Raw genomic sequence first — 14,649 nt, forward strand, 5'->3', positions numbered from 1 at the left:
CAGTCAACCTCTCTGCTCCTCACCTGATCATTTCTATATAAAAGCAATTTTACAATGATACATTCAAATACCTTAGTTGCCATAAACTCAGCAGCAGTTAAAGATTCTGGTGCACATTGATTTGCTTTAAGACTCAGCTATTTTCAACCAAAGCTTACATTCCTTACCCATCACTACCCGCCCTCCAAAAAATTAGCTTCACTGACAATATCCTTCTTAAATATGTCATCTACAAAAGCCATTTTCTTACCTTCGTAACTCACTCACATTTGTTTCATTTGATGATATTTACCCAAGCAAGGATAATTGTTTGACTGGAATCTTGCAACTTTCAACTTTGCCCAGATTTTGCTGTCATGAGGAAGGGGAATGCCGAAATCCCCAGTACATCGCTTAGCTGAGCTAATATACATCTGAATCGGAGCTATATTTTAAATTCTTTTACACTTACTTAATATAGTACGTGCTGCCTGTCCACTGATGCGATATCAGAAACCTGCAAGCTACTATTTCTGCAACTGTGTCACTGTAGATAGTCTGAAACATGTACGTAGCTGTTGCCATGGAAACAAACACAGCTAGGGTAGAGTGCCACGCTGTGTTAATTCCTTCACCCATGAACCCCAAGGGAATGCTAACATTCATCTTCTTTCTCCTTTAGTCTCACACTGCTTTAATATTTTTTTAGCATTATCAAATGATGTACTAAATACATATGGTACACCTGAAAATACGGATGGCTGAAATGAGCTGTGTGCCAACCTAGCCCGCTGGGTATCTGCTTAAGGTGGTGCAAATAGGCACGGATCCTTTCACTAACTTCTCCTGGGAGAAATGGAGAACTTTGTTTCTTTCTTTTAAAACGGTGTGCGTAGGACAAAAAAAGGTGAGCATCTCGTCTCACCTAAGGACAGTTATCATGGAATTGCACCACAATGAAGATGCGATCAGAAGTGTGCCATCTCAGTTCTGTGAAAGGCAGGGGGAGGTTTTGCAAACTTTCCGAAGTGGATCCAAGCTAAGAGTTGTTCTCCCTTCTAACTAGAGCTGCATTCGCAGGCTGTAAATCCAATCGTTTTAATTAGGCAAAAGCATAAACCCCAACAAGGGCTTCATCTGTCCCCAGTTGGTCTTTGTTCCTAAATCCATGGAAGAAGGTATCAGAATGAGTGAGGGACTAACAAGATGGAAACCTGCCATCGTTCAGAAAGAAATGTGATTTTCCTGGAATCTGAACATTCTCGTATTTGCATCAAGTTCAAATCGCTGCCCTTATCAAATGTTTGGATCGGTGAAGAAAAATCAAATTCTTTCATTACACCTAAAAGCCAAAACATGTAGATACTGTCTTGCTGGGCCATCTTCCCATTCTTCAAACTGGTATGCCACTTTCAATACTGGGGTTACTCATCACAGTCAACAAAAGTAAGCTCTTCGAAATCTTAATTACATCCTATCCCTTGGGCTACTTAATAATATTCAATCTAGATGAAAATGGCCACACTTTAGATTTACATGCTGATGTGCTTCACTGGAATACAATTTTCACACTGAACAATCAGTTGCAGGCTTTAAAAATGCAGATCCATGACTCTGAACTCGCATGTTTTAAAGAAACCGCTACTTTATTTGCAAGGGCTATGGCAAAATCATTCCTACAAAAGATCAGCAAAGTTTGACTACCATTTTCCTAAACTGAATCATTCTTGGCTACATACTATGATAATAGTGATCAACGCATCCGTAAGATAAGGCAAAACAGAAAATAGGTATATGCACTTTACTGGTCAAAGAACTATGTCACTTTTTTAAAGCCATCTCAAGAGGAGTCCAGTATAAAGTCTAGTCTTCGAGTACCAGCAGGGCAGGTAGTGATGACTCTTTAACTAATCCTGACCAGTACTTACAAACTTAAGGAGCAGAGTCACAGCAGTAAAAAACAGTCACTTCTTACCTTTACTTCACCCTTCCATATTTGTTGAGTATTATGAAGTGTTTTCATATAGGACATCTCATCTGACTATGACAAGATTACACTATGAATTAGTGTGGCAATTATCAGCAATCTCATCTCCTATGGGAGAGCACTGAGATTCCAAAGTCCGTGACTGGCCCGGAGTCACACATTCAGAGGCACAACTCTGCCTTCTGTTAACTGATCTCATGCTCTTTCCAAGAGCCACACTGCCTCTAGGTGTGCTCACAAATGTACTGGCTTGTAAAGGACTTAAAATAACTGTAGCAACAATACTTAGAAAAGGACAGATACTAAGTATCAGATAAATCAGTGTGGGCATCAATTGTGGCTGGTGGTTAAAGTTAGGCAATGCTCCTCTAAGCCCTCGCCCACCTATATTCTTCCAAGGGTGGAAGGAGATGGGTCAGCCTTCAGGCTGGGGTCAGCCCCTGCCCCCAAAGCACATCCTCTCAGCCTGCTCCCACGTCCTGAACCCTCTTCCTTCCCATGTGTCCCACCCTAAATCCTGGCCACTCCTCAGAGAGGGCCTTGGAGGGGAAAGATGATCAGAGGCTCCTCGGGCTTTGGAGGTGAAAGGGGGATCGGGGGTCAGCAGGAAGCAGTAATAAATTGGTTAGCATCCTGTGATGGTTAATTTTACGTGTCAACTTGACTGGGCCACAGAATACCCCAATACTTGGCTAAACATGATTCTGGGTGTGTCTGTGAGGGTGTTTCTGGATGGGACTTGAATCGGTGGATTGAGTGAAGCAGATTGCCCTCCCCAACGTGGGCGGGACTTATCCAATCCATTGGAGGCCTGAACTGAACAAATGGCAGGTGAGGGAGAATTCACACTTCCTGCCTATCTCTGAACCGGGAATTTGGTTTTCTGTTGCACTTAGACTGGAATTTAGATCAACTTTCCTAGTCCCCAGCCCCTTGGACTTGAACTGGAACTGCACCACCAGCTCTCCTGGGTCTCCAGCTCAGAGACAGCAGATCATGGGACTTCTCAGCCTCCTTAATTGCATGAACCAATTTCTTAATAGAAAGATATATAGATACAGATATAGATATAGATATAGATATACACACAGACATACACATGCACTGTTGGTTCTGTTTCTCTGGAAAATCCTAATACATCTCCTGAAGGAAGGAAGTCATTCTGGACCAGTAGCCACCAAATAATCCAAAGTAGATTTCATTGTGATTTGGGCTATTCACGACCTCCTACCCACATCACCCTGAATATCAAGAATGAACTGGGCACTTTCGAGAGGACAACCTGAGGCTGCAGTAGGAGTCCAGAATGCCTCCGACAAGCTGAAGAAGTTCACGGAGTGGGTCCTCAACACCATCGACATGAGCTAGGCCGGGAGAGGGGGTCGCGGGGGCGCCTGCCCCCTTAGTCCCGCCGGTGAAGGCATCCTCCGAGCTGCCGCCCCAGCTCCCGACTTTGCCCCCTTTCGGGGAGTGCACAACACGACAATTGCAGATCAACAATCATTATCTGCCTTTTGTAGAACAGAAAAAGAAAAAGGGAAATAAAAATTTTTTGAAGTAAAAGTTTAACTGCAAAAAAAAAAACAAAAAAACAATGAACCGGATTTGGTCATGCTACATCATTTTGGTGAAAGAGGACTTCCTCGGAGTGAATTCTTCCAGGCCACTGGATTTGTTCTAGTTCGGCCTGGGGGAGCTGATGAAGCAGAAGGCATCCTTAGGGGCAGCGTCCTGGGGAGGGTTCTCCCAGACGGCAGGGAAAACTGGATTCTCCCGACGGGTGTCCCAATTCAAGAGTCAGTGATTTGGTCCCTTTCGACGAAAGCCTTTCTAAAATGGATTGTATGAGAAAACAATGAATTGGGCAAAGTGGATAACATGTGATTTAGCCTGTTATAAATATTTTTCATGATTTGGCTGGCATTATGCGCATTATGATACAGAGGTGCCCTCAGAAGGCAGAGAATCTTGAGGCAGGAGGGCAGACCGGGCAGCACACAGGACAAGGCCCCTCGCTAGTGCAATGTTCTCATCCCTGTATTTGCATTTTAATTTTCTCTGGCCTCCACTTGCCCCTCCCTGGCTGTCAGGGTTATCAGCTGGCCTTCTGAACACACCAAGTGGCCTGGTTCTGGCTGTTTCCTCCCTGTTTTGATTCACATCTAATATGCCAGGGGCTGGGAAACCAAATAAGAGAGTTGATTAGAATTTTGTCTGAAAGAAGATGAATACAGGCCCGAGAAAGTGTCCCTGAGCACAAAAGTGTCAACTTTTGGATGCCCTTGACTCTAGATCAATTAGCCTAAAGCCAGTCACCTGATGAGCAATTTGCCTATAATTTGAAACCTTTTTGAGTGTTTTTACATAGGAATGTCCTTTGGTTTTTTCTTTGTTTGTTTGTTTTTGCCATCTCTTTGGCGTTATAAGGTTTGTAAATGAAGGGCACACCCAGCTTGTTTTTAAATTTTAGTTTACGTTTCATTTTAATTTTTAAATTAAATATTTTTTTTTGAGATAGTGGCAACAAACGCGAAAAACACTCCACATGGAACTGAATTTCTGGTGAACTGGTTATTAGGCAAATTGATAAGAGAACTGGTGTTTTAAGGGAATTTTCACTTTCACTTCTCATTTTCATTTTTTTAGAATTCAAAAACCCGTCCAAGGACACTCGCGGTTCAACCAGACCAGAATGCACACACTGCCTGCTACCTGGGCCTCGTTTTCTTCTCCTTGCACAGGACCCTCTGCACTGTTGAGTTTCCAGCCTCCACAGGAGGGAAGGCATTCAGTATTGCTTGACTTTGTTTTTTCCCACCATGAATTTCATTTACGGGCAGTACTGAGTTCAGCTTAGCTTGTGAGTGTCAGCTAGAGCAGGGCTCACCTTGTAATCACTCAGGCCAGGAGCCTCTGTTGTGCGTTTTGAAGCAGTAGGCACAGACGGCGTAAGAGGAACCCAATATCTTTTGCATCAAAGCAACGCGTAGACTGAAGAAGTCTGAGAACCACTCACCTGACAACCCAAATCTTTCTTTTTTTTGATGCTGCCTTTTTTTAAAAAATTATTTTACTCAAGTATAGTTGATGTTGTGTTAATTTCTGCTGTACAGCAAAGTGATTCAGTTATACACATATATACATTCTTTTTCATATTCTTTTCCATTACGGTTTATCACAGGATACTGAATATAGTTCCCAGTGCTATACAGTAGGACCTTGTTGTTTACCCACCCTATATATAATAGTTTGCACCTGCTAATCCCAAACTCCCACTCCATCCCTCTCCTATCCCCCACCCCCCCCTTCGGCAACCACAAGTCTGTTCTCTATGCCTGTGAGTCTTGGGTAGATAAGTTCATTTGTGACAACCCAATTCTTAATGCAAGCGGGGGGAAAAGGCCCAAGGTCAAGGTACGTCCAGCATGACTGGAACGGATGGCCCCAGCCCCATCCAAAAGGAGGCGCCAGGTGCCTTGCCTCACTCTGTTCCAAGTGCCCTTTGAGAGGGAAACCAAAAACCAGACCGGCCTTTAAGGCCAGAAGCCAAGTTGACCCAAGAGATCAGGCACAAGCTAGTGTGATCGGCCAGCATCAGGGCTGCAAAGAGGGACAGGAAAGAATTAGAGGTGGTCCCTGGACTCCCCTATTATCCACTTGTGGCTCTGACACAAACACTGTCCCTCTGGGCAGAGCTCCTGAGCCGCTGAACCACTCTGCAGAGAGCAAGCATTCCAACCAGCCTGGTACCCTGGCTGGAGCTGCAAGAATGCGGGCCAGCAAGTGCGGGTCGCCTTTTTCCTGGAGCAGCTACTCTGCTGTTTGTCGTGCAGGAGTGAGGAGTCCCTGGGGCCAGCTCTTGGGGAAGAGAAATTGACCAGGAAGGTCTTAATCTTAAGATGCTCACTTGGGTACTGAGTCAGGATTTGGGAAGAAAATTCTCCTGGGAATGGAAACTTTTCCTTTTCATTCTCAAATTACCATTGTGACATTTGCTCTGTTGGGGACAGAGCAGCTAGCTGTCCTAAGTGTGTATGAACTTCCTCTATCTTTATATGAAAGTTAAGGAGCTCAGTTCACATGCCCTCGATGGGGTCATGTCCACTGCTGGACTGGACACTAATACCTAGTCACTGGGGCAGCTGTAAAATGTGTTCTTTTCCTTTTTTAATCTGAGGATGCAATGAATTCCATGAAAGTGTTTTACCCTAATCCTCCCTGCTTAAGAAAAGTGAAAGTTTTCAATACAGTAAGTCAATAGTAATGTACATAATCAGAATGTAAACCACTCCTACTAGAACATTTTGGGGTCAGGGACTTCCCTGGTGGTCCAGTGGTAAAGAATCCGCCTTCCAATGCAGGGGACGCAGGTTTGATCCCTGGTCAGGGAACTAAGATCCCACATGCCGGGGCAACTAAGCCCGCGCACCGCAACTACTGAGCTTGCTCGCCTCAGTGAAAGAGCCCGCGTGCCGCAAACTACAGAGCCCACGCGCCCTAGAGCCTGTGCGCCACAACTAGAGAGAAGCCCACACGCCGCAACAAAGAGCCTGTGCGCCGCAACAAAAGATCCCGTGTGCCGCAACTAAGACACAATGCAGCCAAAAAAAAGAACATTTTGGGGTCTGTTTTAATAGTGATCAAATAACACTGACTTAAATAAAAATATGGTTGTTTTTTACTTCTCACGAAACAGCCTGAGATGGTGGGCAGCCCGGCGGCAGGGCAGGGGGTGAGTGGGATGTGTTGGAGCAACTGATATCCTGAAGGCAGGAACCCAGAATTTTTCTATCTTGTCACTCTGCTATCTTCTTGTGTGTTTCCCACATTTGTATGGGCTTAAGTAGCTCACTACCACCTTGCCCCTGTCCTAATTAGAAGCAAAGAGGAAAGAGAATGTGAAAGGCTTGCTCCTTCGTCTTAAAGGCAAAGTCCAGATGTTGTATCCATCCCTTCCATGTTCATCCATCAGCCAGAACTTAGTCACTTAGTCATCGCTGGCAGATGGTGTTCAGCTAGCTAAAGCTCTGGGGTTTTAGTATTAAAAGGAAGAAGGAAGGGATGGATACTGGTGGACAACTAACAGTGTTTTAAAGGCACTAAATACATGTATGGATACAAACATACATAGTTAAAAGTTGACAAACATGCATGGGAATGATAAGCACCAAATTCAAGATGGCGGTTACATGGGGGCACAAGGGAGAGATTAGTCCTGGGATTGGGGAAGGGATACACAGAAGTTTGCAATCATATCTTCAACTTTTCTTTTAAACGTATTTGAAGTAAAAATTGCAAAATGTTGAGATCTGCCAAAGTTGGATAATGGTTACATGGGTGTTTTAGCTTTTATATTAGAAATAAATTATAATAAAATCCACAAAATTTAGCATTATCTCAACGACCTGACTGCAACTCAACTTATAACTAAACTGTATTTCATCAATTCTAAAAAGCACATTTTTCTACATCTGAACTCTCTGAAATGAGTGCATCTAATTATATTAGGCAGCATTTTCTCTTAGTGGGATATAATGTTTTACTTTACAACAAATGATAACTTAGATTTGAAGATGCACAATGTATAAGTTCTATTGCATGTGGTCCGTGGCGCATTTTAATATGTTTGACAGTGGGGGAAGGGGGACTGTTTCCACAAGAGGGCATCGCAAAGCTTATGAATCTCTTCAGGCCCCATACCTGGGCTCTCTCTGTTAGGTGGTTTTCCGACTTCCAAGCCAACGTTCTTTCCAATGATAGTGCCTCTGATGAAGGTCGTGTGAAACACAAACATTTGGACTAATTTTCTCTGCAACTGAAGAAAATCTGGCAGATAAAAGCCCTCCTTAATTAATTTTAAAGTGCTTGAGAATCTCCTACCTGGTAAGTAACAAAAGCATAAATGGCACCTACAAATGAAACTCCTCCAAATGGGAAGAAATCAGAATCAGGTAATTACTGGACCAAAATTTGGGATGGGCTGAGAAGGCACAGCCATCTGAGGACGACGAAGACTTCTCCATCCACCCAAAGCGAAGTCCATGCTCCTGGCCTATAGAGGTAATGGGCAAGACCACCACAGTCCCTTTTCCTTTGATATATGCTATTGTAGAACTCTCTTGTAGAAAATTAGCTAAGAATACACAGGCAACATTGTTCCTTCCAAATTATCAAGATGCAAATAAACCAAAATGGGAAAAAAAAATCCATACAGCTGGTTTATTTGAATGCAGAATAATAAATCACCATTTTTTTTTTAATTTATGAAAGTTTTCTTCATTTCTCACATTCAGTTAGTATACAGTTGGCATTTTCAAAATTCAAACCTGATGTGGATTTGGAATTCAATGAAGCACACTGGAAGACATCTGAGTGAAAAAATAAAAGTTCCAGCCATATGCTACTGGTGCATGAATTTGAATATTTGAAAGGTAATCTAGAAATGAGAATGTTTCCAATTCTCCTTACCAACAACAGTAATTCATAGCAACAACACATTTTATAGATGAAGCCACTTCACCATCTGAGAGACAATAGGAGGACAGACGGAGTCTGGGGCTGGGGTTCTGTCCCTGCCTAGTGAGTTACAAGCCTGTGATTTTTCACTAGGTCTCGACCACTCTGAAGCCCTGCTTGGTCAATGATTAGGGGGCAATAATGATTCTTGCCTCACTGGACATATTAGCACATAAAAGAGCTGCTAAATGTTTCAAGTTTGGTTAACAATTGGGTGAAAAACCAGAAGACCATGCACAATGGCTCCTTCCAAAAGCCATATGTGACACCATGAAACAAGCTCTAATATTAAGCCCACTGGATTTTTTACTTCTTTATATTTATCCACATAGCCGGAAAGGAAATGACCCAGGGCCAAACCAACAGCAGGGGCTCTCCCCCTTCTTGTTTGTACCCATGACTAGCATGGCAGGAGCCCCCAGCCCTAGCTGGGAGGGTTTCCGACAGTGCCCAGCTAGCCTTGCTCAGTCTGTCCCTGGGCCAGGCCTCTAACCGGGTCACTCAGCCAGGGAATATACAAGCCAAGGGATCACGTGCATTGCTAATCAACTCACATGCATTTGGGGAACGTCAACCCGTGCAAGACTGGAATTCGAGGTATTATGCTAGCCCACTTCCAAAACCACGTGTCAAGAATCCAACCCATGTGTTTGCAGGATGGCTACAATGCCACGGGGTGGTCCAAATGCCGAATGTGTTGATTCCTACGCATCCCTCTCACTTTGTGACACAAGTGAGCGATCTTTTTACCAACCTATTGATAAACTGAGAGGACAAAATGATAGCATTTCTTCTGGATCTATCCTGGCAATAATTCCCAATGGACTGCCCTTCAATCTGCTCCAGTGTATGTAGACTGGTGCTCTTCTCAGGGGCATTAGAGAGGGCCAGAGCAGGGCAAAGAGCCACAACTCTGTGTGAGGAGACAGAGTGTCCATGACAACCTGGGCCAGCCACCAATGTGTCTCCCCAGCTCCCCCTGCCACCCCAAAACCTTAACCTTAATCAGAGCCCCAGGTCTGGGGAAAATCTCCGAGGAGTGGCTTCACATTGCTTGGGGAGAGAACCTCTTCTTGGTATGAACTCTCCATAAGATGACACCTTATGATATTACCAGACCAAACCCCCTCTCACAGCAACCATGGCCCACAAGACCAGTTGTCACCACTTCCCAATCTCAACGAACCCTTCTAGAGCTCCTGGATCCAATCCCCACTCAGCCCAGCAGCTTCCAAACCAGACATGACCCTGTCATGAAGCACTTTGTTCCTCGACAGGCCTCGATGCACCCTAGAGGTCTAGAATGATCTCCACCCCCAGCAAAGAAGCAGAATATCAATGGGGTACAGCCAAGGGCTGGAAAAGATGCATGATCTGTGACTCAGCTCCCTGCATCGTTTCTGCCCGGCTAAGTTGTGATGGTTGCATCTTATCTCTGCAACCTGAACTTGATCACAGCACGACCAGGGGAGTTTTGGTGCTGGTTGTTAACGTGGTGTTTGCTCACTTGCTTTACTCTGTGGGTTGCCTAAAATTACACAGCTAATGAAACACCATCCCTGAACCCATCTGCTTTACGCAGCGTGGACAGCAGATGATTAAGCAGTCGGTCAAGTGAGCCCAGAAGTCTGTCTCACGACACAACGGCAAAGATCTGAAAATACCCGATCCCAGCAAGCACTGGGTTCATCTGGACCTCCAAGGTGGTAAGGTAAGACGCAGCTCCATCACAGCTATCGGGTGGCCCCACCAATGGAAAACAGCAGTGACAAATGAAGATGGTTTTCTCCTAGAGTCCTCGGCAGGCCAGGAAACACCTGAGAAATCTGAGAATTTGATCACATCCAGAAACCGACGTTCAATAATAACTCCCTAGTTGGGCAAGTGCTTCGCTGAAAAGGTCTGTTTGCTTACAAGCCATACATCAGCTTGCCTTAACTTTATCGTAAGGAGAAAACCAAAACGTCTTCTGAAAGAGATCAACCCTAACTTTATTTAGGTCACATTGTGGACATACACAATTAATGGGAAGTAGGTGACTAATTCAGAAACAGCCAAGAAAGGTCAATGCCTAGTTTATTCCTTAACCCACAGTGGTCCGTGAGTAACATTAATAGGCATTTGCCACTATCTGCTCATCAATGCTGCAGTCATTAAACCAACAGGAGTAGGGAGAGGATTTCACACTCATTAAAAAAAAAAAAAAAAAGATATGCTAGTATGTAGTGACATAAGCACGGAAATCACACATTTAAAAACAGCTCTTGGGACTTCCCTGGTGGTGAAGTGGTTAAGAATCCGCCTGCCCATGCAGGGGACACGGGTTCGATCCCTAGTCCAGGAAGATCCCACATGCCATGGAGCAACTAAGCCCGAGCCCAAGAGCCACAACTACTGAGCCCATGCGCCACAACTACCGAAGCTCGCGCACCTAGAGCCTGCGCTCCGCAGCAAGAGAAGCCACAGCAACAAGAAACCCGTGCACTGCCACAAAGAGTAGCCCCCACTCGCCACAACTAGAGAAAGCCCGCGTGCAGCAACCAAGACCCAACTCAGCCAAAAAAAACACCTTAAAACAACTCTCAAAAGCATTTATATAATAAAGTCTCAATACCCTGCCTGTGAAGTAGAAATGATTATAACCCCATCTTATCAATAAGCAGCCTGATAGCCAGGCACCTGAAAAGTGATCTGCCCCAAGCTCCTCAGAAGTTAATACAGGCTCACCTCAGAGATATTTTGAGTTCGGTTCCAGACCACTGCAATAAAGCGAATATCACAATAAAGTGAGTCACGGGAATTTTTTGGTTTGCCAGTGCAGAAAAAGTCACGTCTACACTATACTGTAGTCTATTTAGTGTGCAATAGCAAACAAAACAAAAACAAAATTTACATACCTTAATTATTGCTAAAAAAAAATGCTAACCATCACTGGAGCCTTGAGTGAGTTGTAATCTTTTCACAATAGTACCATTAGAGATCACTGATCACCATAATAAATATAATAATAATGAAAAAGTTTGAAACACTGTGAGAAATACCAAAATGTGACACAGACACATTAAGTGAGCAAATGATGTTGGAAAAATGCCTCCAACAGACTTGCTCGTTGCAGGGTTGCCGCAAACCTTCAATTTGTAAAAAACACAATATCTTCGAAGCGCAATAAAGTGAGGTTTGCATGTAATAGCCAGGCCAAAATTAGATCGTCAAGATTCCAGGCTCCATACCCAGGCCACAGAGCTGTGTGCTCTGCCTCAGGAGGGCAGGCTGAGTCCATGACACCCGATGCTGGCGTGGACCAGTCAGTATATCATCAGAAGCGACGTTTCCACGTACCCTCAAAGGCAACCCCCTTTCTGCATCTGGAACCACTGGGCCCATAAGGGGCCTGGCCAAAGATAATAGGAACTTGGTCTACAGATCAGCCACCACACCTGTGGCTCTGCTCAAAGCATATGCCCTGCTGAAGGCGGGGGAGCAACGTTATATGCACACACAGAAGGCAGCATTGTCCCCTGTCATGGGATAGAGCGTGGGCATCTGTAACACGATGTTAAGAGGACAGAGCACATCCTAGACATTCCACAGCAGGACTTCCCTGACAGTCCAGTAGCTAAGACTTTGCGCTTCCAATGCAGGGGGCATGGGTTCGATCCCTGGTCGGGGAACCAAGATCCCACTTGCCGTACATTGTGGCCAAAAAAAAAAAAAGAGAGAGAAAGAAATTCCACAGAGCACAGAGTATCAGCTCCCCAGGCACCTTCCCCTCCTATACAACCCCAGAGAGAGTTTGGTCTGATGCATAAGGAACGTGATGGTAGGAGAGGCACACACTCAGAAAAAGAGAGGAACTTGGCCAGAGCAGAGAATGTCAGCATCATTCTAATCTCTTCATTTCACTCGGGAGGAAACTGAGGCCGACGGGCAGTAAAGCGCCCGCCCAAGGTCGCCAGATCATTAGCGGACATGCTCTGAGCAGACTCCCGGGCTTCTGATGCCCAAAGCCACAGACTTCTCTCAGCCAGCGCTTCTCACACGTGAACCTGCCATTGGACCACCTGCAGGCCCTGCCCAGCAGCAGGCTCTGACCCCGCAGGTCTGGGGCGGGGCTGAGGGTCTGCATTTCTCGTCAGTGCTCAGAGGATGCTGGTGCTGCTGGCCCGTGGACCGCACATTGAGTAGCGGGATTTGAACACCACACGTTCTGTGGCCTTATGACTTAAGGCATCCCCCCGACCACGCCGCTCAAAATGATAGGCTTTGTACATGGCAAAAATAAAATGATCGCTATCAGTTGGCCCTTTAAAAGTATATGTCCTTCTCGGGAGTTCCCTGGAGGTCCAGTGGTTAGGACTCCGCGCTTCCACTGCAGGGGGCACGGGTTCAATCCCTGGTTGGGGAACTAAGATCCTACAAGCCGCGCAGCACAGCCAATTAAAAAAAAAAGTATATGTCCTTCTCCATAGCACTTCCTACTAATTGCAAATGATAGATATTATTTCCTGTGTTCATTGCCCGTCTCCCCACTAGCGTGTCAGCCCCAAGAAGGCAAGGATTTTGTCTGTTCTGTTCACTGCTGTATCTATTCCGGTGCGTGGCACCTAACAGGCATTTAAATATCTGTGAAATGAAGAAAGAATTTAATTTTTAGTGGAAATTTTAAAGTGCCAACCATCATTCTCAAAAACTTCAGTGACTGTTTGCATACTTCTAATAGTATTTTTCAATCTGAAGAAAGTACTTGGAGATTTCAAAAGGATCGTTGTTACAGATTGTGGGAGATATTTTTATCTTGTCATGCAAGCACGGGCTTCGTGGAGAAAGGCATTCCCCGTGTTTTTCAGCTCTCATTCACCATTCAGCCTGGATTCCTCCTCCTTCCCCCTCACAGGACCCAGACAAGAGACAGATCAAAATTGGCAGGCAGACCTCCCCATGAGAGGGGCCTCCCACTCCTACACACAAATGGGGATGAGTCGAGAAAAGCTGGAAGCAGGATGGGGAATTCCTCGGCGTGCATGTGGAGATGCTGACCCTTGGGGAGGTATGTGCCTCACGCACGGTCTCACTGCCATTTGATGGCAGGGCTGGGACTCGAACCCATGCCCCCTAATTCCCAATACTCTTTACACTGTGCTTCTCCTTATAAACAGAATCTGGGACCTGGTTTGAGAATGACTTCAGCTCCAAGATCCATGACAGGGATCCAGAATAAGTCTCATGATATCCATGGAACCAGAGAGAGTCCTGCACATGCACCGAAGATGGCCTCAGCTAAGCAGAGAGGGCTGTGTGTCCAGGGTAACCCCAGGACCCATGCTGCCCTCTGACCTGGCTGTGCATCTTGCCAATACACATCCCCAACCACACAGACAAGCATGGGGGCATGAGCAGCTCCCCATAAGCTCCCCAAAGATATATGATCATAGTCACCATCACATTCAGAACGACAGGACGTTTTTGGAGCTTGGAGGTTGCAACTTCGAAGTCACAGATTGAAATGAATGACCAAATCCACTGCCACCTGCCTTTTCCCAAAGGCTACTTCTGCTCCCATACCATCCCAAATGTGCACACCTAGCCGGAACAGGTCTAGAGGCATTCATGAGTGTCCAAAGAGTTCCTCAACTCACAATCAGATCACCTTAGGGGTCAGGATTCTCAGAAAACCTGCCTGGTTTATAATTCACATTATAACTCATATTCACTCAGAGTCCAGAAGTCTAAAGGTCATCCCCTAAACGCCCTGGACCCAAAGTAGCCCAGGTTTATTGAGGTTTTGCAGTCCTGATATGAACAATGCAGATTCACTAGAGGCAAAAAGGGCAGTACGCTGCTTTCACAAAACAGCAAACCCCTGTTCTCAGCCATCTGCCTACAATGTAGAACAAACAACTGTGTCTGCATCCCTCCAAAGCAGAGCAGGAAGACATACTGAGGCAGGGACTGGGCAGCACGACCAGCTGCTTGGCAACTCTAGGGGAGGAAAGACTTCTCCTCTACCCTCTTAGGTTCTGTGATTGGAACCTGTGGATTAAACTGACAAAAGACAGATTAACAGAAGAAAAAACATACAAATTGTACTTGACGTTAATATTTTTACATGGAATAGGAGACTTCACAGAAAGAAATGAATGTACCACAATGTTCATTGTAGCACTATT

General features: G+C 45.2%; 1 protein-coding gene across 3 annotated transcripts in view; it reads right to left on the reverse strand.

The window, feature by feature from the left end:
- FOXN3 (forkhead box N3) overlaps positions 1-14,649 on the reverse strand; it is a 406,052-nt gene that overhangs the window by 306,187 nt on the left and 85,216 nt on the right. The window contains exon 1 of one of the 3 annotated variants that reach the window (XM_059914804.1): positions 7,667-7,684. The exons of 1 other annotated variant lie outside the window; for it this stretch is intronic. The gene's annotated coding sequence lies outside the window, so the exon portion shown is untranslated. Of the gene's footprint in view, positions 1-3,248; positions 3,334-7,666; positions 7,685-14,649 lie in introns of those variants that run through there. One more of the 3 variants, XM_059914803.1, reaches the window with a different exon arrangement.

Source organism: Balaenoptera ricei, chromosome 2, assembly GCF_028023285.1.
Source record: "Balaenoptera ricei isolate mBalRic1 chromosome 2, mBalRic1.hap2, whole genome shotgun sequence".
Classification (NCBI taxonomy): Eukaryota; Metazoa; Chordata; class Mammalia; order Artiodactyla; family Balaenopteridae; genus Balaenoptera; species Balaenoptera ricei.